Source organism: Coenobita brevimanus, chromosome 108 (assembly GCF_032717465.1).
Source record: "Coenobita brevimanus isolate Jiangsu-jjx chromosome 108, ASM3271746v2, whole genome shotgun sequence".
Lineage (NCBI taxonomy): Eukaryota > Metazoa > Arthropoda > Malacostraca > Decapoda > Coenobitidae > Coenobita > Coenobita brevimanus.
Genome location: NC_137061.1, coordinates 7,022,932 through 7,048,221, shown reverse-complemented (window position 1 = coordinate 7,048,221; position 25,290 = coordinate 7,022,932). Strand labels below are relative to the sequence as shown.

Sequence of the window (25,290 nt, the reverse complement as noted above, 5' to 3'; positions counted from 1 at the left end):
CTCCTGCAGTGTTGGTAAATTCAATCTTTCCAGTCTTTCTCAGTAACTTAAATCCCTTAAGCTTGGTACCCATCTTGTAGTGGCCCGTTGTACTTTTTCAATCTTATCTGTGTTTTTTGAGATGAGGATTCCAGACTACTGTGATGCATACTCCGGAGTTGGTCTGATGAATATCTTCCTCAGCATATCTTCATTTATATATGTGAATGCTATTCTCATATTACCAAGCAATGTATACATGTTTCGTACCTTCTCACTGATGTGATCATCAGGAGATAATCTGTTGCTGATACTTACTCCTAGGTCCTTCTCCTTTTCTGATATGTGTAGGGTTGATCTTCCTAACTTATAATACCAATCTGGTCTTTTCTCACTTTTACCAAATTTTATTACATGACACTTATCCACATTAAATTCCATTTGCCATTTATTGCTCCATTCATGAAGCTTGTTCAATTCCTATTGCAGCTCTTTGCAAGAATCTATGTTAGTAATTTTCTTTTGAATTTTTGCATCATCTGCAAACATAATTTAGATAGCTTCCTCTCTGCGTTATATATATTCACTTTAATACCCACCCAACCCCTTTTAAATGCCATAGAGTCAATAAGTGGCTTGGTGCTAGCTTTTCCTTTTCCTTTTTTTTCCAATTATCTAATCCAATCCCTTTAGTTTTGAGAAATCTTACATATCCCTTTAGTTTTGAGAAATCTCACATAAGAGTGTTAGGCTAGTCCAGTATAGTTCAAGTTCAGTCAATGTGAAATAAAAATTAGCCTCAAAATTTCATTTATGGAAAAGTACTTTTAGCTCCAAACACTATGAAAACAGTATTCACTCCAGTAGGGTATGCTTAGTGAAGTTTCCTGTTCACACTGTTACAGCACTGCTACTGATTCAATGGATAATGATAAAGTTAAAAACCCTTATCAGTTACGTTACTGAGATCACTTCAGATACCAGTTGTTATGGGAAATTAAAAAAAAAAAATCCTAAGTTAGGCTATTCAGCACATTGTTTACATTACTTCACATCACTGATTGGCATATTTTAATACCAATTGTTTATTTAAATCTGCACACATGTGCAGTAACATAAATCCTGTCGTGTCCAGTAGCACAGGATATATTTATATACTGTGCTATCAGTGGAAATGCATTGAACACAGTAATAAAAAAAAAAAGCAAAAATTAGCACCAAGCCAATGAAAATATGGCACTGAGGTGGAAGGGGGTTGGGTGGTTATTAAAGTGAAAATATAAGGCTGAGAGATAAGACACATGAAGTACAAGAGGAGGTGAATAATAAGCGCCAGTACCAAGCTAAAACAATGACTACATGGCACTATAATGGAAGAGGGTTTGGTGGGTATTAAAGTGAAAATGTAAGGCAGAGAGGTAAGACAGATAAAGTACAGGAGCAGAGTAGGAAGAGGGGAAGGATGGAGATTAAAGTGCCCCTTTTGCCACAAGCAGGGATACTGAGGAAGTATTCTGTCCCCCCTCCCCAGAGGGGTACTATCAATGGAAACTAAGCCAGCTCCCAGTCACGGTTATCTCACGAATCCTTTCCCCTCGGGGAGGGGGGGATAGAATACTTCCTCAGTATCCCTGCTTGTCGTAAAAGCCGACTAAAAATCCTTCCCCTTTTCCCCCTCTGCTTCTTGTACTTTATCTGTTCCACCTCTCTGCCATATATTTTCAATATCCACCCAAGTTAGTGCCATATAACTTAGTCATTGAATGGAATGGAATATTTAAAAAAAAAAAAAAAAAAAAAAAAGGAAAGAGAGCACCAGGCCACTCAATGACTATATGGCACTACAATAGGAGTTGGGTGGGTATTAAAGTGAAGATATAAGGCAGAGAGGTGGGACAGATAAAGTACAAGAAGCAGAGGGGGAAAAGAGGAAGGATGAAGATTAAAGTGTCCTTTTTAGACGGTTTTTACGACAAGCAGGGATACTGAGGAGATATTCTATCCCCCCTCCCCAGGGGGAAACTTAGTCATTGAGTGGCTTGGTGCTTGCTTTCCTTTTTTTTTTTTTTTTAATTATTCCATTCCATTTCATTCCATTCCATTCATGAGTCCTTTACTCATCCCTCTTAACCACCTGTGAGGTCTACAAATACCTGTACACTAGTGAAATTTAACACAATGAGAACTACTCAGCTACAGACCAGTATCACTGACCAGTGTTGTAAGATACTATAAAAGCTGATAAGGGAAGTTTGGGTAAAACATCTAGAACATGGTATGATAAAAGAGAGGCAGTTCGGTTTTAGGAAGGGAAAATCATGCGTTACTAATCTTCTAAGCAATTATGACAAAGTTAGAGAAACATTACAGAAAAGACAAGGATGGGTGGACAGTATCTGTTTAGATTTTAAGAAAGCATTTGACAGAGTACCGCACCAAAGACTTTTATGGAAGCTGTACCATCAAGGAGGTATCCAAGGCAATCTCCACTGTTGGATGCAGGATTTTCTCAGGAAAAGGGAAATGAGAACAATATTAAGGGGAAATTACTCATCATGGAGGGAAGTGACCAGCGGAGTTCCACAGGGCTCAGTTATGTTTTTAGTATATATAAATGGCATAGATAGTAATATTGGAAATGGAAGCTATCTAAATATGTTTGCAGATGATGCAAAAATTCAAAAGAAAATTACTAACATAGATTCTTGCAAAGAGCTGCAATAGGAATTGAACAAGCTTCATGAATGGAGCAATAAATGGCAAATGGAATTTAATGTGGATAAGTGTCATGTAATAAAATTTGGTAAAAGTGAGAAAAGACCAGATTGGTATTATAAGTTAGGAAGATCAACCCTACACATATCAGAAAAGGAGAAGGACCTAGGAGTAATTATCAGTAACAGACTATCTCCTGATGATCACATCAGTGAGAAGATACGAAACATGTATACATTGCTTGGTAATATGAGAATAGCATTCACATATATAAATGAAGATATGCTGAGGAAGATATTCATCAGACCAACTACGGAGTATGCATCACAGTAGTCTGAAATCCTCATCTCAAAAAACACAGATAAGATTGAAAAAGTACAACGGGCCACTACAAGATGGGTACCAAGCTTAAGGGATTTAAGTTACTGAGAAAGACTGGAAAGATTGAATTTACCAACACTGCAGGAGAGGAGGAGGAGACATGATTATGCTATATAAATGTATATCAGGGGAACAGAAAATAGACATAAATGAATATATATCATATGTGTGAAGCATCAGCAAGAGGACATTGCAAAATACAGCATAAAAAGAGAGTTGATAAAGATTAAAGAAATTCAGTTTCCCTAATAGGACAATTGATCAGTGGAATGCACAACCGAATGAGGTAGTGTGTGCCAAAACTACTTATAATTTCAAAGATATGTATGATAAAAATGGTTTAATACACGGGACAATACGAGCTTGACTCATTCCTGTAAAGATTCAAAGCTATGGCAATCCTCACGCCTAACAGATTAGATAACTCGTCCCCAGATGATTAATTATAACTATGTTTATCCAACCTAAATCATTCATACCTTAGAAATTAAGAATTTTTACTGCTTTCCGCCTAACCTAATTTAATTTAAGGGCGAAAACTACCCGAGAAAGCTTTGAGACGAATGATAAGAGAAGCCGGAATGACCATTTGCCGTTTGTAAACAAAGGGCGAGAGGCTCCGATCATGTTACCCCTACAGAGATCAGAGGACAAATGGCATATTTGTGGCGGCCTCTGGCAACTCCCGCGCATGCGCCGTAGGGGGCGGACAGGGGGACAGATCATAACGCTACACCGGCGCCAGATCGTTTCTCCCCGGCTAGCAGCCTCAGCCCTGCGTCGGCCCCTAGATACAGCCTAAGATCACGCACAACAGTAGACGATTTACCTCTAATTATGGATAGGCCAATAGAACACACTGACAGGAAGACAAGTAAAGAATAAGTTACTAGTCATGCTATTTTAATTTTGTTCCAGATTATGCTGCTTGCAGTCGTAGTATCAGGAAAGACTAGGCACATTGACCCCCCACGTTGAGAAACCTGCTCCAACAGGCCTCATCTATTCTCCAGTCTCCAAACTTATATCAACTGGAAATCATTATGTTGTCCCCGTCTTGTTAAGACAGGATGAGTTATACCGACCACTTACTGAGGCACAGGATCTGGTTGACTGTCCAGTGGAATATAGATCACATGGACAACTCATCCACCCTTGTGTCGTCATTAAGAGAGACTTTGAAATCATTTCAACATTTTAGAATTAGATTTGATGACTTAAAGAACTCTGTTAATTATTTGTTGTCGGATAAACCACTGCCAGGTCGTAGAACTAGAGGCGCAATTGATCTTGTTGGCAATATTGCTAATGCTTTATTTGGAACTGCTACCCAGAATCAGGTGGACGAAATTCACACTAGATTGGGTCAAATTAAACAGATGTCCGAGAATGAGCGTCGAGTGTTAAATGTTCACTCCCAAATACTAAATACGACCATAAGAGACATGTCACATATGCATGCTGCAATTACTAAATTGCAGCGGGCAGCTAATATTTCACATGCTGTAATTCGGCTCTTCTCCATAAAAACTCTAGCGTTAGATGGCGAAGCTCGCATATTTGAGGCTTTTCTTAATCTCCAGTTAGCTTTGTCGGATATCATTGCCGATCATGTGAGGATTAAGTTAGGCCTACAGAATATGATGCAAGCTCGTCTGAGTGTGAACATCGTGCCAAATACCTTATTGCTGGAACTTTTAAATAATATTTCTTTAATGAGACCAGGACTGCTTTTCCCTGCTCGACCTGAATACCTTGCGTTATATAGGGATCTCGTTAAGGTAGTGCCTCGCAAGACTCCCTCTTCAGTGTGCTTCTTAGTTCCGGTTCAGGGTGACCCGGCAGATACTTTTGATGTCTTCCGGATCACTTCCTTGCCTTATAAAGTCCCTGACACAGATGTCTATGTACAGACTGTCCCCTCTGCCAAATTCATTGCACTGAGTGAAAATCGCTTACATTATATGCTTATGTACGATTTCACTCAGCGCCGCACTCATCAGCAGTTGCTGATGTGCGAGCCACAGAGTCCAGTGCTGAGGTCAAGTACTAGCACATGTGAGAGTGCTACATTCCTCAACAAGGACTTTGCGCCTCAGCTTTGTAGGAAAAGAGTCATTAATGGAAGGAGTGCTTATCCTCCGCCAACCCACTTCCTGACAAGTAAAAAAAACGCGTGAGTTGGTCAAGATTGCAAGTTTATTAGAATGGATAAGGTTTGTCGTTTGTTCAAGGTTAGGTTCGGTGGCAATGCTGGGTGTGTTAGTAGCAAGTTATGGGGAATTTTTGCAGTTCAAATTAGAGTACGTTACATTAGTAGGCTATACTGACAAATGCTGCTGCTGGCGCCCCAGCCGAACCCATAATCAAAGAAAACCCTTGTAAACAGAAAACCTTGAGGTAGAACTGTGGACAATGTCATCGGATGTCTCCGTTTGCTAGATGTTGAGATAAAAACTGCATGAATCTTAGTACAGGCTATCCCAGAACCTAGATTTCATTATCACCACACCGCTCGCTGGTGCAGTGGTAACGTTCCCGCTTGCCAACCGGTGGACGGGAGTTCGCGCCTCGCTCAGGTTGCGAAAAGTTTCACTGACGAAGTGGGTGGTTACTGTCCCCCTCGAGCAAGGGGACGGGTGTGTGCGTGTGTGAAGGTCACAGCCTTGCCCTTAGATCGGACTATATGAGCTCTCAGCTCCCTTCCGGGAGGGTAAAACCTTGATCATCACGACCATCAAGTGATCCTGACCGACCCGGTGAATATGCAAATAGATAATGTAAACGGCAAACTGGCCGGACAAACTGCTTATCTCTTAAAATAGGGATGATCGCCCATTATTCTAATCCTTGCAGTAGTACTCCTAGTCATGTTCCAAACGACTGGAAAACTGAATAACATTGCACTAGTCCATCCACCAACACCGAATTTTTACCTGAAAACACCACGCACACAACTTCAGTGAACAGCTGTCGTAAATATGACAAAGACAGCAGTGTTGCCAAATTCAATTCTACGAACATCGCTAAACCTACCCTCATACATAAAGCTACCAAACAAATCTGCAAAAATCACCTGAAAATTGCCTATGACCAACAATATCGCGAAAACTACAGAAATCTAGAAAACGGGTATATTTTTTGCGGTTTGGCATAAAAAATTTCTCTACATGGAATTATCCAAATCTAGCTGCAAAGCGCTGAATAGGCACCAGTACGGGCAGATCATTTTTTTTTTTTTTTTTTTTTTTTTTTCCATATTGGCTGAAATCGTTCCGACGTGCCTAAATGACAGGATAACTGTGCATCCGATGAAAACACGCATCCAGGAAGGGGTGGCCACAAACTGAATCTGCTTCATGTCAGCCCGTCTTTCGCCATCAGCTTACCCATTCTCCAACTCATACACCCCTCCTTCGTACATCATCTAACCCATCTCTCTAATTCTTATCTCCCTTCCTCATGCCTCCTCCATCTTACCCTATCCACCATTCCGCAGCCTTCTCTCCAACTTACTTTCCTTACTCATATACCTCAATCTCCAACCCATCCCTCCATCTCATCCTCAATCTCCCCCTCCCCTTCCCCTCCTCCACCTCATTGTTAGTGTATAATAATAATAATCTTCATCTAATCCTGTGTTACCAAGGCCGGGGCTTGGCAAACTGGTCCTGACAAAAGATGAGTGACCTGACTCACTCATCCCTGAGTGGCATTACATTAACAATAAACCCCAAACATTCCTTAGATATAAGCCTGCACAGGCTCAGTCCGATTGGAGTAGTTACCCACTAAACCACCAGGTGCCATAATTTGGTTATATGTTTAACACTCAACATGGTAAATGGTTTCCTGATGCACAGAAAACTACTTGGCTTGTCACTCACTGTAGAGCCACCCGCAGACAGAAAGGGAAGGAATGAATGAAATAATCTGCTAGTCCACTAAACATCCATTTGGTTAAACAGATACCCTCCAACAAGTACATGGTTTCCTAGGCATACAAAAATCACCTGGTTAGTCAGTGCAGTTGCTTGCAGACAGCACAATGTCATAACTACATGGTAAAAGAATAAATTGTGCTTTGGGGATACATACCTTTAAACACAATCGCAGCTGCCTGAATGATTATAAGGCTGACCAACAGATGCTCTCCAGACTTGACAGTTGCTGTTTAGTCCACTGGGTGTGTTTGGAGGTGAAACATTGACACTAGTTTGATTCCTGATCAGGGTGGCTGGTCTACCAGCACCAACCATAACTGAGTGATAAGAACTGGGTCTGGTTCAGTCAATTGGTATGTGGCCTAACTATTGTATATTCATTCCAACATAGTTAAGCTATATAAAAAAAAAATGGGAGAAATGGAGTTCCCCCGAGCTAAGCCCTGTATTGGACTACTGTATATAGCCCCGCTAGGGTTACAGGAGCGAGCTACCACTCCCGGCACGGCAGCCCGGGCGAGGCTCGAACTCGCAATCCCCCGATTACGAGTCCGGTGCGCTACCACTATGCTACCGCACCCCCTAAGCTATATAAAGTTCCTATTGTGCATGGGAAAATCCTTGTTAAAAGACTTTACATTCTTTCTGCTATTAAATCCACAGCAAATTACAAAACTGTTAACTGTACTGCATTTACACTGCAATCTATCAAGCTGATTTACAAATTTCATCTCTATTTACAATGTCAGCTGTATGAAACAAGCTGATATTTCAGAACTCATTTCTCACTCTATAATGAGAGCTGGGTGGCGGAGAAAGACACTTTTTCATAATGACACGAATATAATTGGGCAGGTTATGTATACATTCATCAGTTTCTGTAGCCTGAGAAGAAAATGGTGGACTTCATATGGCAACCAGCTTCAGCGTTCAGTCCACCGGATTCGTGTCTCAAATGAACCTGAAGTCACGACATCAATGGGAACTGAATGTACTGCATTTTCTGCTTGCAATTATACTTATCCCTTGCCTACCAGTATGTAACTATTTAATTCCATGTTCAAGTGGTTTTATCTGACTCAAGAGATTTTTCAAACCTGAAGGGTTATATATACCTTAAGATTCAATAACCCCTTTGTATCTGGAGGTTTTCTATCTATCAATCTATTGCCAGACGCCATAATCCCGTAAGGGGTGGCCACTTGAGTTTGTTGTTTTACAGGGAGGGGCACTAATCCTCCACCAACCCACTTGTTGACAAGTCGGGAGCACGTATGGTTTGGTTATATGGTTACCAACCAGCGTTGTAAATGGTTTCTTGGCTTACACGAAACCATTTGGCTTGTCACTCAGTGTAAAGCCACCTGTAAAGGAAAGAAAAGCAATAAGACGTGATAGGAAAGATGGGAGAAATAGGAAGAGAGGAAACAGAAAAAAAATTACAGAGGTGAAGGAAGAAGTTGGCAGCACTACATCAAGTGAGTGGATGATGGTCGCCACCACCTACCACCAGTTGGGTTTTTATGACATTTTTTTTCTTTAATTGTTGTTGTTCAGTATCCCTGGTCTGTCTGGCCACACAGACCCATCAACCACAGGTAAGCTATTGTTCCTGAAGGGCAATCCCGTACAGTAAACTGATGTTCCCTCATGGTGGAGAGTGCCTCACCACAGCGAGGCTTGGAGAAGTGTGTGGAGGCTTGGTTGCTGGTTGGTCGCTGCATTTGTCTCTTCACCCAGCTAACATGGGCACCATAACAGGCTCCACATCACATCATTATTTGGTTACATGGTTACCCAGCGTTGTTAATGGTTTCCTGGGTTAGAGGAAACCATTAGGCTTGTCACTCAGTGTAGAGTCACCAAAGGAAGAAGTAGACAGCACTACATCAAGTGAGTGGATGGTAGCTGCCACCACCTACTACCAAAAATCTACAGTAATCCAGTAAAACACAGAGGATCCTTTGAAAATATTTTATTCTTCTGCTGCTAAATCCTTGTACATTTTCATTACAAAAGTACGGGTTGGCTGTTTGGAAGTAGAAAATTACAGCTACTCACAGGGTTAGTACTGTCCCCTTGCACACCCACTTAGTAAAGTAACACAGGAGCTATAACCTGACATCCTGGACACAGGACAGTCACACCCTCTCATTGCCACAGAACAGGAGAGAAAACTGAGCAATAAAGAAAGGTGTAGAAAAAGGAGAAAAGTGGAAAAGCTAGGGAGAAAAGATGAGAAAACAAGGAGGTGCAGAGAAAGATCAAATGAGACAAAGCCAGACAAAATGGAGAACAACAAATGGAGGAGTAGAAGAGACCCAGGAATATATACTGTAGCTGGAGATGCTGAATAAAAAAGATGACAACTGGAGCTAAAGAACACTGACTTTGCGTAAAGCTGGAAAAACTGGAGAAAAGAAAATATGGAGGAGTAGAAAAAAAAAACTAACTGAGCATGAAACTGGAGAGAAGTTAAAAGTTAAATGAACTTATGCAGAAAAAGAATACAAATGTTTAAAAAGTGGTAGGAGCAGGTGAAAACAAAATGCACATAGGGTTAAAACGACAGAAAAAAGGAAAGTCATAAGAAAGAAAGAACTGATAAGGGAATGATGGGTTTAAAAGAAGAAATTCATCTCATCCTTACATGGGAAACAGAGGTCAGGATGATGATGATGATGATGATGATGATGATGATGATGATGAAGTGGCAGTGAGTACTGTATATACTGTAATGAATAAAGACAAACATTGCTTTAAGACAGAATATGATGTAATATGAATAGAAACATTTTTAAAAATCAATATACATTGTGGAAGACTAAGAAAGAAAGAAAGATACACACAAAAGATACAAATGAATTCCGAATTCAAAAGTGCTTCCAAATGAACAAAATTATACATACAACACTGCGGTAAATTGTGCAACTAAAACACAAAAACTTAAATTCACTTGAAAACTGGTATATCACTGTGCAGAAGAATACTGATGTAACTTCAAAAAGATATCACGAAAAAGCTGGTAATCAAGCAAGTAATTAATCCAATTCAAGCAAAGAGGAAGTCAGGTGGAAGAAATGCATAAAATAACTGGCTCAATGATCAAGCGCCATGCAAAACCATACCTTCCTACCTATTCCCTCTAAAAAATAAAACAACTGTATTTGATCATACCTACAATGCTCTGACAAACCCAAGACTCCCATTCCTACCACCAAGAGAGAGTGTGACGTCATCGCCCTTACGGTGAAACTCTCAGAATATCCCACGATGAAAGGAAACACGTAAAGATGAAAAACAGCACATTCACAGGCATTGTGATAATACCCTCTTTGTCAGACAGCTGATAAACAGTACACTCCTATGAAATTACACCCCAAATAGATAACAATTAAAATGGACATGTGCAAGCAGACAATACTCTCAATATTCAAAATTTACTTCTATCTCCCCAAACAGGCACTGAACATACATCATCAAAGCCCTACACAACCAATTTTCACAACTTTAAGAGGTGAAAACAAAAAATTAATTAAAACAAACAGTTTTCAAGTGAATTACATGATACAAGTTGCTACCCTGACAACTCATCTAATCTGCTCTTCAGGTTCTGATGGACGTTGTGTGTGACAGTCAAGTACCCAGACTGATACAAAATACATGATATTAGGCTTCTGGAGTGTGTGTGTGAGTGAGGGCACATATCTTTGTCATATTCCTTAACCCCTTTACTCTGATGACATATTTTTGTTTTCTATTCCTGTTAGCTCCAGACAACTGATCAACCTTGGGAAGACCTCACACTGTGCAGGGATTAACAGACATTATATCTTAACCCTCCCGCTTGAGAAGTCTACCCTAGGATGAATAAAACCATCTGGAGATAACAAGAATACAAAAGAAAATACATCACTGGAATGAAGAGGTTAACAGAACCATATATACAATGCAGGAAAGAAAACACTGACACAAAATATTAAATACACATTCAATGGTCTTAAATCACAGTACATTGCAGAGCCTGAATTTGGGGTGATGGGTGTTGAGGTGAGGGTGAGGGGGAGGGGGGTGTGGGTGGGTGGGGAGGGTGGCAGCCACACATTTGGCATCAACTTTTAAAAAGGGTTGCCAAGGAGCCTCACACTGATGGATAATAATATAAGTTTCCACAGGCCAGTGGGGGGCACCTTGGCATGACACAAATGGTGATTTATACTACACATACCGGTGTGGCCACAACACCTACCATCACATCATTTTTTATCTCCTCTGAATGGTAGCTTAGTTAGTCCTCTGGTTAGCATGGGACAGGACAATGCCTCCCTATCAAAGAGAGTCTCTTCCTGAGTACAGGTAGCTTAACGATACTAACTGCCACAGGGTTCAGTAAGGCATGGGAGGGGGGAGGTCAATAATTCTCAGTACTGCCAAAAATGCATCTTTAAAATCATGACCATCTCAATGAAATTCACTTCAAATGGCATGACTGTTATTACAAGTAAAAGCTTAGAAGAAATTCTGAAGTTACACTATTTCAATGGATAATACCAGTATAGCAAAACTTGGCATTCCACTCATGTAGAATATAAACGTACAAAAGTCCAGTAATTAACTACTGTATACAGAATTTATGACCTGTTTTTGTTTAAAACTACAGTACACGTCACAGTCTCTTGTGTTTACTATCGAGCACATAAGTTTAATTGTCTAACAAACACTAACTACACTACAATGATATCCTTGAAGGCATAATTACCCCTCCCTCCTCCCAGCCCTCTCCTCCCTTCACGGCCAGTTAACTCAAGCAGAAGAATAACGCACGGGTAAAAAGAAAACACAACTGGGAACATCATCCTTCTACAGAGTAACCCAAGACACCGAACCTTATGTAGAACAGCAAAGACGCACCCATACATAAACTCCTGGTTTGACAAGTGACGAGGGGAGGAAAAAAAAAAAAAAAAAAAACTTTACAAATCCTCTGTGTGAAAACATTGCAATAAGGTAAGATGTCTGGTGTTTGCTAAATTAAACCCCAAAAAACAACACGCACCTGGGTAAAACAAACGGGGGGAGGGGAAAAAAAAAAAAAAACACACAGAGACAAGAGCCTATGTGACAGGTTGCACGAAAATGAAAATGTAATCGTGAATTGACCTGCGAGGAAAACTTATAAAAACTTAAAAACCAAAAACAAGTTGACTGACTAACTATATGACTACATGCAATACAATGATTACTCTCAGAAACAAACCCAACACAACACATCGGTTACATTTAATATGTATATATATTTATATATATATATATATATTTTTTATTTTACCATCGTTACTGCTGAATACAAACACTAATCCAGAAAAGAAAATGAGAATAACACAGAATCAACTAAAATCAATATTAACTTCCCTCTAAACCTATGCTCTATATATATATATCATTTGTTTTAAACACAACTACATTAAATAGCACATCCACCTACACATGAAAGCTCTCCTATACTGTAACATGGTATCTTTAATCTAATGTCTCTTTTAACTCCCGCTTTATGGAAAAACTTAAACTCCTTCTTAGCTGCAATTAATACAAGCACGAGTGTAAGCAAATCTAAAATTAAAGGCACCGAGATGGCATTGTAACCTCTTTTATATTTTTATATTCTATATCTTTCCTCATATTTGGCGAGCGTAATGTCTGCCATATGATCAACGAATCAAAGCATCCCCTTTCAAATCCAACTATGGACTGCGGGCAGGAGGGCAGGTGAAATGAGAGGGACCATAGCAAAAAGAAACTGAAGAACTTGGACATTTTGGAAGTGAAATCAACCACATTCAGAGGCCTCTGTTGTTTATCTGCATGCTTGTAATGTTAGTATAGGCATGTTGGTTCTTTCAGTGGTTTAACTCACACTACATACATTCCAACAAACAGCACAAGCTTCTGTGAGCTTGGTCTACTTAAAAACCAAAATGATCTAGTTGTACAGTTCCTAATACTGTGGCACAGGGACTCTCCAAACACTAACTAATGTCTCTATCGACTATGGTACATTAAGTACTTCTCAAGGTCAGGATGAGATGAGAGATCCACATCTTAAGATGCCTTCGCAGTTTCCTATGAGGTGTTTTAGAAATGCAATATGAGAAAAGCTTGTGATTCAACTCCTTTTCATCCTTTTTCCAGTAAGCATATACCAAACCATCCTAAACGTTCAGGGGATTCAAAAAATGGCAAGGTTTTCCCACACTATGCAATCTGTACTAAAACTACTGTGGCTATCCATCTTCCTCTTACATATCTTTGGTAAGTCTAACAGAGGCAAGGACATGATTGGAAAGTTTCAATTCATACAGGGGTCGGCTGGGTATATTTTAACCGTATCACTTTCCATTTATCTCAGCTGAGTAGGGTACCAAATTTTCTGTGTAATGGAGAAAATACAACTAAATTACAGCCACTGTGAACAACAGCAGCTGACATGAGTAATGCTTCTTGCTCTGAAACGAACTAAGCTTAAGTACATGTGACAACAAGAAAAATGACAATAATAAAGCAACAATACATAACTATTTTTCCAACACACTAATAGTTTAAATGCAGAAGATAAAAAGAACTTTCAATTATCAATGGTAACTTAAAAAGAGACAAGACAAAAGTGGAGTCAAAACACATGAATATTGCTGATGGTTGGAACTGGAGATGGATGGTAGAAAGGGGTGAAAAAGGTGGGGTGCCCTCTTTATGGAAACGCCCTACAGTAGACTAGTTTGTGTCTTTCATACACGACCCAGCCAGACCTCACCATCTTTTATAGCCTATACTAACCTCTCAGACAATCACACCCACAGGACTGAAGTGTAAGCATAATGAGAGCACTAAGAGGGCTAGCACACACTGGTATATTTCTGATTTTTACTTTAGATCTCTCACAGCTTTTGTTTAGACCCTTCCATGTTCTGTCTGTTCCATTAACATCTGAATTAGGTTCTAATCTCTTACAGTCCCCCATGCAGTATAACTAAGCTTAACATGAAATCACATATAAATATTTCACCATATGATTCTGGGGTAAAATATGTGAACAAAGAACTGTTACTTCTGGCTGCAAGGAAAACTTCTTGTAATACTAAGACAAACATAAAGATATTTCATTTATCCTAAGCAGCTGCAGTCAGTTACTGGTGACTATTCTCTAGTGCTGTGCAGTTAAGTGCTCTCTCTTAGTGCCCTCACAAGCCAGGTGTTGACGAGAGCTGCGGAAATGACTGGAAGATTCGTCATCCTACCATAATCTATGAGTCCTGGACACAAATATTGATCAGTTGTCCTATGACTCAGCAATGCAAGGACTGCTATAAAAATATTACCTTGGCCTTACAGTCAAATATACAAAAGTTTGTCACTCTTGTACTGATGAAAATTAGTAATCACTTTGTGCAGTACATTAAAGTACAAGACAGTATAGTTGAATATCATAAAGCATGCATTCAGATTTATAATAGCACATTTACAAAACATGTACTCCATGTAATATCTAAAACACAAGGCTTAGTCTTTACAAGTTTCAAAAAAGCCATGGCACATATTAAGTACATCAGGATATCCTATACGTCCAAGCCCAGCCTGACTGAGAGTGGAGCTGCCACGAAACAAGTCCTGCTGGTGTGGAAATTATCCTTAGTGGGAACTGAGGGGAAGGAACAAGGATGGGATGCAGGAGGGGGGAAAAGGAAATGGGAAACTAGAGGAAGGGATCAGGTTAGGCTGTGGGGAATGAGAAACATATAATGAGGGGAAAAGAAAAAATGAGGAGGAGAAGGAGGAGGAACAATCGCAACAGAAGATGGGGGGGGGGGTAAGAAAAGATGGCAACTACTGGAAGGTACTATACATATCTCAGTAAGTTAGTTTACTGATTATCTGTACCTTGTGCAAAGTCAATCAATCATGTGCTACAATTTATTTTTGTGCATTCAATTAGTAAAAGGGGATAAAATTTGCAGCATACATTATATACTCTTACGGTAAACAGTTATAAAAGCTGTGATACTTTAGTGTTTTGTACAGTCAATAGAGTAAAATTTAACTCCTTTACTTAATAATGTTGTTAGGTTATAGGATGGAACCTTATAAAGGTTTCTGACTTTAAAATGGATTTGGAAATAAGAAAGATAATACAAATAACTGTATTATGATAAGGCAAGATAGGAAAATAGGGAATGTCTGGGAAAGTGTGGATAATCAAAGTAAGGGACATAATATATGGTGAAATATTAGAAATGTATGTATCATTAAACTGGCATTGGAAATAAAGCGAGGTATTGAAGGCAAGAACAGTGTACTGGGATACACACAGAAAACATTAAGGTATTCATGGCAAAGACAAACTGGTGTTAGAGCTGGAATGAGGCTTGGGACTGGAGTCGGGATGCTTGGTCAAGGTAAGAATATGAAAAATGTAAGGGACTAGAGGTCTGGGTAACTGGAATACACTGGAACAGGAATGAGGTGAATGATGTACCTCAGGGCTGCATTCTAGATGGCATACAAGGCTTCGAAGCACATCTTCCTTAGCAATATTTTTTTCCATAACTACTGCACCTTAGCCTTCCTCTGTACGTTATTTATGTCACTTTAGTATCAACATATATAGTAACAGTGACCTACAAGAGGTTACTTAGGAGCAATGTGCAGAATAAATTGCTAAGGAAGAAGTATCCGTGAAATCTTTGAAGCCATTTTAAATACAACCCCAATTCCTAGGTGATGTTGGGGACAGCAGTGGTAAAGGGTGACTGATTAAAGAAAAAAAATAAAAATAAAAATAAAAAGTTAGTACATCTGTGAATAAAAAAAAAAGTGTTTGACCAGCAGCTGCACAGAGAAAGAAACACTGGTGGCAAGAAAAACGATACCAACCCACATTGGGTTTTTCCCATTTTCTATCAGTCTCTTCAACACACACATACGTATACAAGAATGTACGTACGTATGAGAGATGGGAGGAGGAGGACGCAGAAACACTGTTAAACGGACGGCAGGCAAGACGGGGGGGCACGGGGGGGGCAGAACACCACAACATGGCAGCTAGTGAGGCAGAGAGAGAGAAAAAAAAGAGAAAAAAAAAAGAGACACATATGAGTCATTGGCACGTGGGAAAAAATGACAGAAGACTTACACTAATCTTGTGTTTGTGTATAGTTTGCATGTAATGTGATGGCAAAGCATGGCAGCCATTATTAGTGGGTTTTGTATGTTGTGTCTTTGGCTGGCATCATGTGATGATACCTATGCACATAAACAAATACCAAACATTCATATCTTCTTACAATGTCAACGGATCCATGCAAGAAGAAAGCCTGCCTCCTACAACATTCATGTACAGCTTAAAATGAACTATCTGCAAAAATGAAACAAAAACAATGAAAAAGTTAATATGGAATGTTAGCTTATGAGCCTGTTTGAAATGATACTGGGGCCATGTAATGAGATTTCAGAGTGTCCTCTTTTTTATTTGGATATTTTCACTAAATGAAACTCAGCTTATACATTTTTAATGTTTGTGAACAGGAACAAGCAATTAAGGACCTAATCTAACATTAAAACAACCCATTCAAACATACAGTACAAGCATCAGTGCACTGGGTAAATGTAAAACAAAAGTGATGAGGTCATCCAATTTTAGTAATCAGGAGTGTTTAGGATGATGTGTTATCACAGATGCTTGCTCAACATATGCCAATCAACTGCACAGGACACGCTATAAAGCACACCAGGGAAGAAGCAAGAACACTGGAACTTTTACAACATTCATGTAAAACAAAATCTCAGTTAAATGAAAAACTGAACAACTTCATGTTGAAGCCAAACCTACCTTCTGCCATCAAGGCTTTCACTGTATCCTTAATAAGCACACTCTGGATTAGGACAGTGTACTAAGTAGCATGACCACATCTTACATAGCATTCTTATAAACATTCAGGTATATGTAATAAGCCACACAGCATTGGTGCATTCAGCTTCAACAAAGTGAGTTGTCCGGTCAACTGTGTATCCTGTCTGTGGCCACACCAACTCCAGTGAAGCAAGGAGATCTTTTCAGAGTAACTAAGATGAGCATTCAGTGTAAACTGATGGATTTTCAAAATATTTTCTAAATATTAAGATGGATGTAAATATTTTATCTTGCCTTTTTTAACATTATTATACACCTACCTTTTAAACACAATTTGATAGGGAAAAAAAAGGAGGGCATGAAAGAATGTATGACTGAACAGTGCTTGTGCTGAGAACATGGACACACTTCTGACTTTAAAATAAAAACAAAGAGCATATGCAACTATCCTATTAATAAATACCAATAGCCAGATGTCATCCATCTTACACACAACAAATAGGCAAACAGGAGACAACCATTCCCAGAATAACTACAATAAAGAACAAAATAGTGATCACTCAGTGAACTACTGTACTTTCCTAATTATTAACCCTCTAAGGGCACGGTGCTTCCCTCAACAGCACTGAATATCATCATCTGGTGGGCTGCCAAATTAAAATACTAAAGTGTCCCAGCCATATTTTAGAAGTCAAATGGAGGCAAAGATAAAACTTAAACTGAAATGACATAGCTCATAAACCTGAAATATTTAACGTTCTAAACCCCGTATCATACAACCAACATGTCAGTCAAACACAAAGGAAAGGTATTGTGTCTACTGTCAAACAGTACAAAAACTGCCATCAGACATCTAATCCATGAAACACCTTTCATTTGACTACTGTCAGTCCAACATCACTGGCAGACACTACAACAAAACCAAGCAACAAGGGCCTCACAATAAGTACAGTACTGTATAATTATAGTCAAGTAATTGTAAATATGCGAAAGAGGCTACAGGCCATGGAAGAAAATTACATCTGTTTAACTCAAGAAATCTTAAGAACTCGAAATGGCCAACTGCATTATTCACAGTTCTTCTCTGGAATGACATACTGAATACACTAAGAAAACCTTAACTCTAACATACGGCATTGTACACATAATGATGCATGTTAAGGAATATGACAGATTGAAGTGACTCCATGGTACAAAAACACAAAGTTCCTTTGGGTGTACATCTTTATATACAGTTTAACTGCTCCAGGTTAACTTGGAACAGAAGTATTCAATACTGCCTAACTCCTAAACCAAACACCAACTTGAACAAGAGGCAGGCTGCAGTCTGATAATGATAGTTCTGGACTCCCTTCATTAGCTTAGATTTATACTTTTACAATCACCTTTTGGTTTCAATGCTCTATTGAGAGTTTTTGGAACTGTATTAACCCCTTTAATCTGGTGATGTAGTCTAATGAGTCATTCTTCAGATCTCCAAATGATTTTATTAATTTCAAGTGAGATCCTTCTATCACTGAAAACTACAGTATATCTAAATCCCCTTGTATATATTCATACACACACACACACACACATATATATATATAAGGTTTATATCCAAGGGGTACTTGGGGCTGATTACTCATGTAATGCCACTCAGGGATGAGTGAGGCTGGTCACTCTCATCCTAAATGTCGGGACCAACTGCTTAGCCCCGGACTCCTACACTCCTCATGGGGCAATGTAAGACTGGATGATGGATGGATGGATATATATATATATACTGTATATATATATATATTGTGGAGCCTCTGTGGTACAGTGGTAGAGTGTGCGTTTCATACACGGGTGAACCAGGGTTCGCGCACCGCCAGGGTAATAAACTTTGGGAGTGTTCACCCGGCCACGTACTACATTGGCGGACACAAGGGGTGCTGTGGTTGAACCAGTGTCGCTTCCTATAAAGTATGCTTTCACCCAGTTGGCTTGCGCAGGCCGATTACACTTGGTTCACAGACTACACACACATCCAAAGCCACTCTAACACTACAATTACACTTACAAGCACTTCTCACCCTACATACAATCTCTAGTACACAGTCTAAGCCACTTGGTAGAGATACATTGGCTGTATCGTCCCGACTTCGGTCGGGATAGGCCGGTCCTGCAGTGGATACTCAAACGGCTGATGATGATGATGATGATGATGATAATATATATAATATATATATATATATATATATATATATATATATATATATATATATATATATATATATATATATATATATATATATATATATATATACTATATATATATATATATATATATATATATATATATATATATATATATATATATATATATATATATATATATATACCAGATGCTGTTGGCATCCCTACGTGTCAAGTGGGGTTGGTGGAGGATTAGTGCCCCTCCCTGTAAAACAATTAACTCTAAGCCACTGGCCACCCCGTCTGGGATACATGGCGTCTGGCGATGAATGAATGAAATATATACTTTATTGAGAAAAAATATATATATATACTTTATAGAGAGAGAATATATATATATATATATATATATATATATATATATATATATATATATATATATATATATATATATATATATATATATATATATACAGTATATATATATATATATATATATATATATATATATATACAGTATATATATATATATATATATATATATATATATATATATATATATACTATATATATATATATATATATATATATATATATATATATATATGTATGTATATATATATATATATATATATATATATATATATATATATATATATATAGTCTCAAACCTGATAAATATGACTATTTATGAGTGTGTTGTCCCAGATGACTGGCTGAAGAGTGTAATTGTAAATGTGTATACAGGGAAGGGTGATGCTCAGGAAAGAGGAAATTATAGAGGTATGAAACTTTTAGATCAGATAATGAAGGTAATGGAGTGAGTTTTAGAAGGTATGATTACAGAAAGTGTGAATATTGATGAGATGCAGTTTGGGTTTATGCCAGGTAGGGGGACCACTGATGCCATATTCACTGTTCGGCAGCTTCAGGAAAAATATATTGGTAAGAAAGGGATCTGTATTTTGTTTTTGTTGATTTGGAAAAGAACTTTGACAGAGTCCCTAGAGAGGTGGTGAAGTGGACAATGAGAAAGGTTGGCTTGGAGGAGTGGCTGGTTAGGGTGGTTATGGCTATGTATGTGGGTGCTCGTACCCTGGTAAGAGTGAATTCTCGTACCCAGGTAAGAGTGAATGGAGAATTGAGTGATGAGTTTTCCGTGAATGTTGGTATGCATCATGGGTCAGTTTTGAGTCCCATGTTGTTTATCATGGTACATGAAGCCCTCTCACGTGACTTCAGAAATGGACTCCTGTGGGAGATGTTGTATGCTGATGATTTGGTGTTGAATGCAGAGAACGAAAGGGAGGCAGAGGAAAGATTTAGGAAGTGGAGAGATGGTATGGGGCACAAGGGCTTAAGGGCAAATGCAGATAAAACAAAAGTGATGGCATCTAGGGTTGGTGGCAGTACTGTCAAAGGCATGGGAGAGTGGCCATGTGCAGTTTCCCACGAGGGCATGGGAAGTAATTCCATCTTGTGCGGTGTTTGTGACAAATGGGTGCACAAGAGATGTAGTGGTATAAGAGGTACACTGCGAGATAATGCTGATTTTATGTGTACCGCATGTCGGGGAGAGCAGGTGGAGATCGTCATGCGTGAAAGGATTGAACTTGCTGGTGAATCTCTTGAGCGTGTGGAATAATTTTATTTGGGAGACATGTTGTGTGCTGGAGGTGGGGCTGGAGCTAGCTCTGTGGCTAGGGTGAGAAGTGCTTGGAAAAAGTTCAGGGACCTGTTGCCTCTCCTGACATTGAGAGGACTCTCCCTATGTGCGAAGGGGTCTTTGTATGCAGCATGTGTTAGGAGTGTAATGCTGTATGGTAGTGAAACCTACGCAGCAAAGGAGGAGGACATTCCCAGACTCAGATGTACAGAAGTGACAATGATAAGGTGGATGTGTAGTGCGGCCCTACGTGTAAGGTCTGGGGGGGCTGGGTTTACGATGGAAGAGTTGAGAGGTAGGATGGGACTGGAGTGTATTGGTGTTGTGACGAGAAGAGGTAGATTGAGATGGTTTGGGCATGTGGAGGGGATGGGGGATGATAATTGGGTGAGGAAAGTGAGAAGTGTGGGGTTATGAAGGGCAGACCGAGAAAGACATGGGACAAGGTCATTAAGTGTGACCTCAGGGTTAAGGGACCGAACAAGGAGGCTGCAATAGATCGTGCAGCATGGAAAGCCACCATTAGGTGACCAAGGCCGACGCATGCAAGTATGTTGCAGCCTTCAAAAACGAAATGAAATAAATACTGTATATATAATATACAGTATATATATATATATATATATATATATATATATATATATATATATATATATATATATATATATATATATATATATATATATATATACACATACTGTATTGTATATATATATTTTATTTATTTTTATTCTTTTTGTGAGGAAGAAGGAACCAAAGGCCAGGAGCCCACAAGTATTGTTCCCTCCAGGAGAAAAACAAAATACAAGAGAGAGCCAAATTCAAGATCCGATCATTTTGAGATGCCTGGACACACTGCATTTCAAAGACTTGAGATCATAGGAAGTAGGGAATACAGACAGAGGGAGGCAGTTCCAGAGCTGACCCATTGCATAAAGGAAGCACTGGGAGTAACGGTTAACTCTTGCATTAGAGAGCTGGACAGAAAAGGGATGAGAGTTTGCTGCTAAACGGGTGCTACACGCCCGTCGTGGAGGTAGAGGAATGCATGCAGACAGTTCAGAGGAGCACTCAATTCTTGAGTAATGTGTGGATGAGTAACGCATTTTTGTTCTAAAGAGCTCAGCATAATGCGACAAGTCATAATCAACATGGGGAAAAACTCAAGCTCACATGGGAGGTCAGCTGGCCTGGCAACAAAACTTGAAAGGCATTCATGGTGACATCATCTGCCAGACTCGCCATGATTGGCTGGCTTAAATCCAAGTTCCTGTCCCAGGCACACTGTCCTTTCTCGCATCTCACTGAGTTCTACCCACAGTGTGCAGCAAGATTTTTTGTGTGTCTGAGTGTTGAGCAAGGACACTGACTCTTAGTCATGCCGCATGATCAGCCCTAGCCACCCAGAAAGTTGCACATCTTCACGTATACCCTGAAGTATGGGATAGTAAACAAGTTAGGGCAGGGAATGAGGCAGGCAGAAATGGTGAAAAAACATGGTGTGAATGAAAGCACCATCAGAACGACATGGACAGACCAGGAGAAGGTGAGGAAGATCGTGTGTGGGAACCTTGGTGATGCAAACCTGGCAGCAGTGAAAGTTCATAATGTTGTCCTGAAGCTGACTGAGAAGCTCATAGGGTGTTGTGTGGAGCGCCAGAGAAAGAATGTCCCTACCGAAGGCCACATTATATGAGTGAAGGCAAAACTTTATGACAACAACAACATTGGGGGTGGGGGGAGAGTCCCAGGGAGCTATGCATCAACAACACACAGAGACCCTGCCTAACTTTTAGTTTTTGTTAATGTTCTCATCATCCACTCACTCAATGTAGTGCTGCTCTCGGGTGTCTGCCATTTCCTCTCCTCCATCCTTCTTTCCTTCCATCCTCTTCTGTCTTTCTTTCCTTCATTCCTTCCTCGTCCTTCTACCTACGGGTGACTTTACACTCCTTCTGTCTTTCTTTCCTTCATTCTTTCCTCCTCCTCCTGCCTGTGGATGACTCTACACTGAGTGACAAGCCAAATGGTTTCCTGTACACCAGGAAACCATTTACTGCACTGGGCGGTAACCATATAACCAAATTTTGGTGCCTGGTTTTTAGTGGGTAATTACGGCACTCCAATCGGATTGAGCCGGTGATGGTTTATATCCAAGGAATGGTTGGAGTACTATTGCTCACATAATGGCACTCAGGGATGAGTGAGGCTGGCCACTCTCATCTTAAACGTCAGGACCAACTTGTCTAGCTCCGGGCTTCTACGCTCCTCATGGGGCAACGTAGGACTGGATGATGGATGGATGGATGGTTATTTTAATACCATTCATATTCTTAATTACAATAGTTATATCTTTTTCAGTGATTTACCTGATTGTGGGTATAAGTAGGGGGTAATTTATGTGGGACTGGGTGGTAAGACGGGGTAAAAGTGAGAGTTTTGCAAAGTTGCAAGAACACATTGTGCTATTATACATGTAAACATATTGTATGCGTGATGTGGCTTCGAGTAGCATGGTAATTGTCCAGTCCTTATTGTCTGCGTTACTCAATGACCGAGTGTACACACACAAACACACACACACACACACATATATATATATATATATACAGGGAAGCTAGGCAAGTTGGTCCTGACATTTAAGATGAGAGCAACCAGCCTCACTCATCCCTGAGTGGCATTACGTGAGCAATAAACCCCAACCACTCCTTGGATATTAACCTGCACTGGTTCAATCTGACTGGGGTGCCTTAATTGCCACTAAATCACCAGGCTCCATAATTTGGTTATTTGGTTACCACCTAGCATAGTAAATGGCTTCCTGGTGTACAGAAAACTATCTGGCTTGTCACTCAGTGCAGAGTCACCCACTGACAGAAGGAAGAGGAAAGAAATAAAGAAGAGGTAAGAAGGATAAAAAAAGGAAGGAAGATGGGAATGGGCAGTCACCCGAGAGCAGCACTACATTGTAAGAGTGGATGGTGAGTGGCCCCACTTACCACAATATATATATATATATAATTTAGAGAGAGAGAGAGAGAGAAAGCTCCTGTAAAATAAAATCCACGGCAATGAGGGAGGTCCAGAAGCTACAACCGTGCTCTGCTAATTATCGTCATCATGGACTGAGATCAAACATAACAGTGTGAGAGAAGGAGTGACTGAGAGGAACTTGGTCAGTTTAATCTTTCGTAAAGTGCTAAATCTTCAGTTAAACATATATGACTGGTTAATTCAGTAATGCCTGAGACATTTATATCAATGGACAGTACTTTTTTAACACAAAAACTAAAAAAGCCAAGCAGTAGTTGCAAGTGACCACTGGAGATGCACTCAGAAATGTTATGGATGCTACAAATAACATGGGACTGACTTCTTCAACAAAGGTGGACTGGATCATTAATTCGTCATGAGCTTCTTAAACATTAAAGGAGTATCACAGAGCTTTTTTGAGCAGATGCTGTACACAACATAAAGTGACATTACCCTGTTGTTTAATATATGGGCAAGACAAGCAATTATGAGCCTCATACTAGATGCCCTCTGATAAATAAAATTCCACTTTGGATCTCACATACTGTGCCTTTAAAGCTACAAATAGAAAAATGATTTAACCCCTTCAGGCATGTTTTAACCCCTTCAAGGGCATGTTTTTCCAGTGTATTCTATAGGAATAGAACAGTACTTCCACAACACACTGGACCAAAGAGATGACAGGAGACAAAGCCTTCACTGAGCAAACACATCAAGATTTGAATTTGCTTAGCTTACACAGTTTTTCAGTACTGACAAAGCTCAAGACAGCTGTAAATTCAGAGCTAAAAGACTGGAAGTACTGTCAATATCACCTCAACGAAGCACGAATATTTGGTGCAAAAGACATCAAAATGCCTACAGGGGTTCAAGAATACTGAGAGAACAAAGATACTATTCCCTCAACTTCAAATGCACACACTCCTTACATTAACATAGGCTCATAAGTGCTTGACACCCTTGAGCACTTTATCAAACACAGTAAGTATCAACTGTCTTACTCAGCCATTTACAACTATCAAGCCCGTGAACCATACGGATTACATAACATAAAACTTTACGTTCAACATTCTGGTATAAGGTCTTTATATTCAGCAGCAAACCCTTCATTAGCAGAGATAACATTCTCATAAGGCATGGGATAACTGAACCTGAGGAAGAAGGGCCCAACTATTCTTCTGCCCTTGAAAAATGTGCAAAACTGGCCACTACAATTCATACACGCACTCATTCCTATAATAAATACCACACTCACCTGATACTATCAGAAAAAAGGAGAGAAACTTGTTTGTGCAATGGTGTATCCATGGTAATAGAAGGGTTACTGCTTACTAACTCCAAATCTCCACAATGACATAAACATCACCTCATTTTGCAAGACCTGATTCACTGCTCACTGAAAGACTTTGTGCAGGACGAATATTTGTACACGTGTAAACACTTCGCAGAGTACACGGGACAAGGTCTTGACACATTCAAAAGTCCCTGAACTTGAGTATTGTGATTGGTGA

General features: G+C 39.6%; 1 protein-coding gene across 1 annotated transcript in view; it reads right to left on the bottom strand.

Annotated features, from left to right (window-relative positions):
* Positions 1-15,882: 15,882 nt before the first annotated feature.
* Positions 15,883-25,290, bottom strand: part of LOC145416978 (CUGBP Elav-like family member 1) — a 79,189-nt gene continuing 69,781 nt past the window's right edge. Inside the window, exon 14 of the mRNA XM_080285822.1 lies at positions 15,883-16,112. The gene's annotated coding sequence lies outside the window, so the exon portion shown is untranslated. The remainder of the gene's footprint in view (positions 16,113-25,290) is intronic.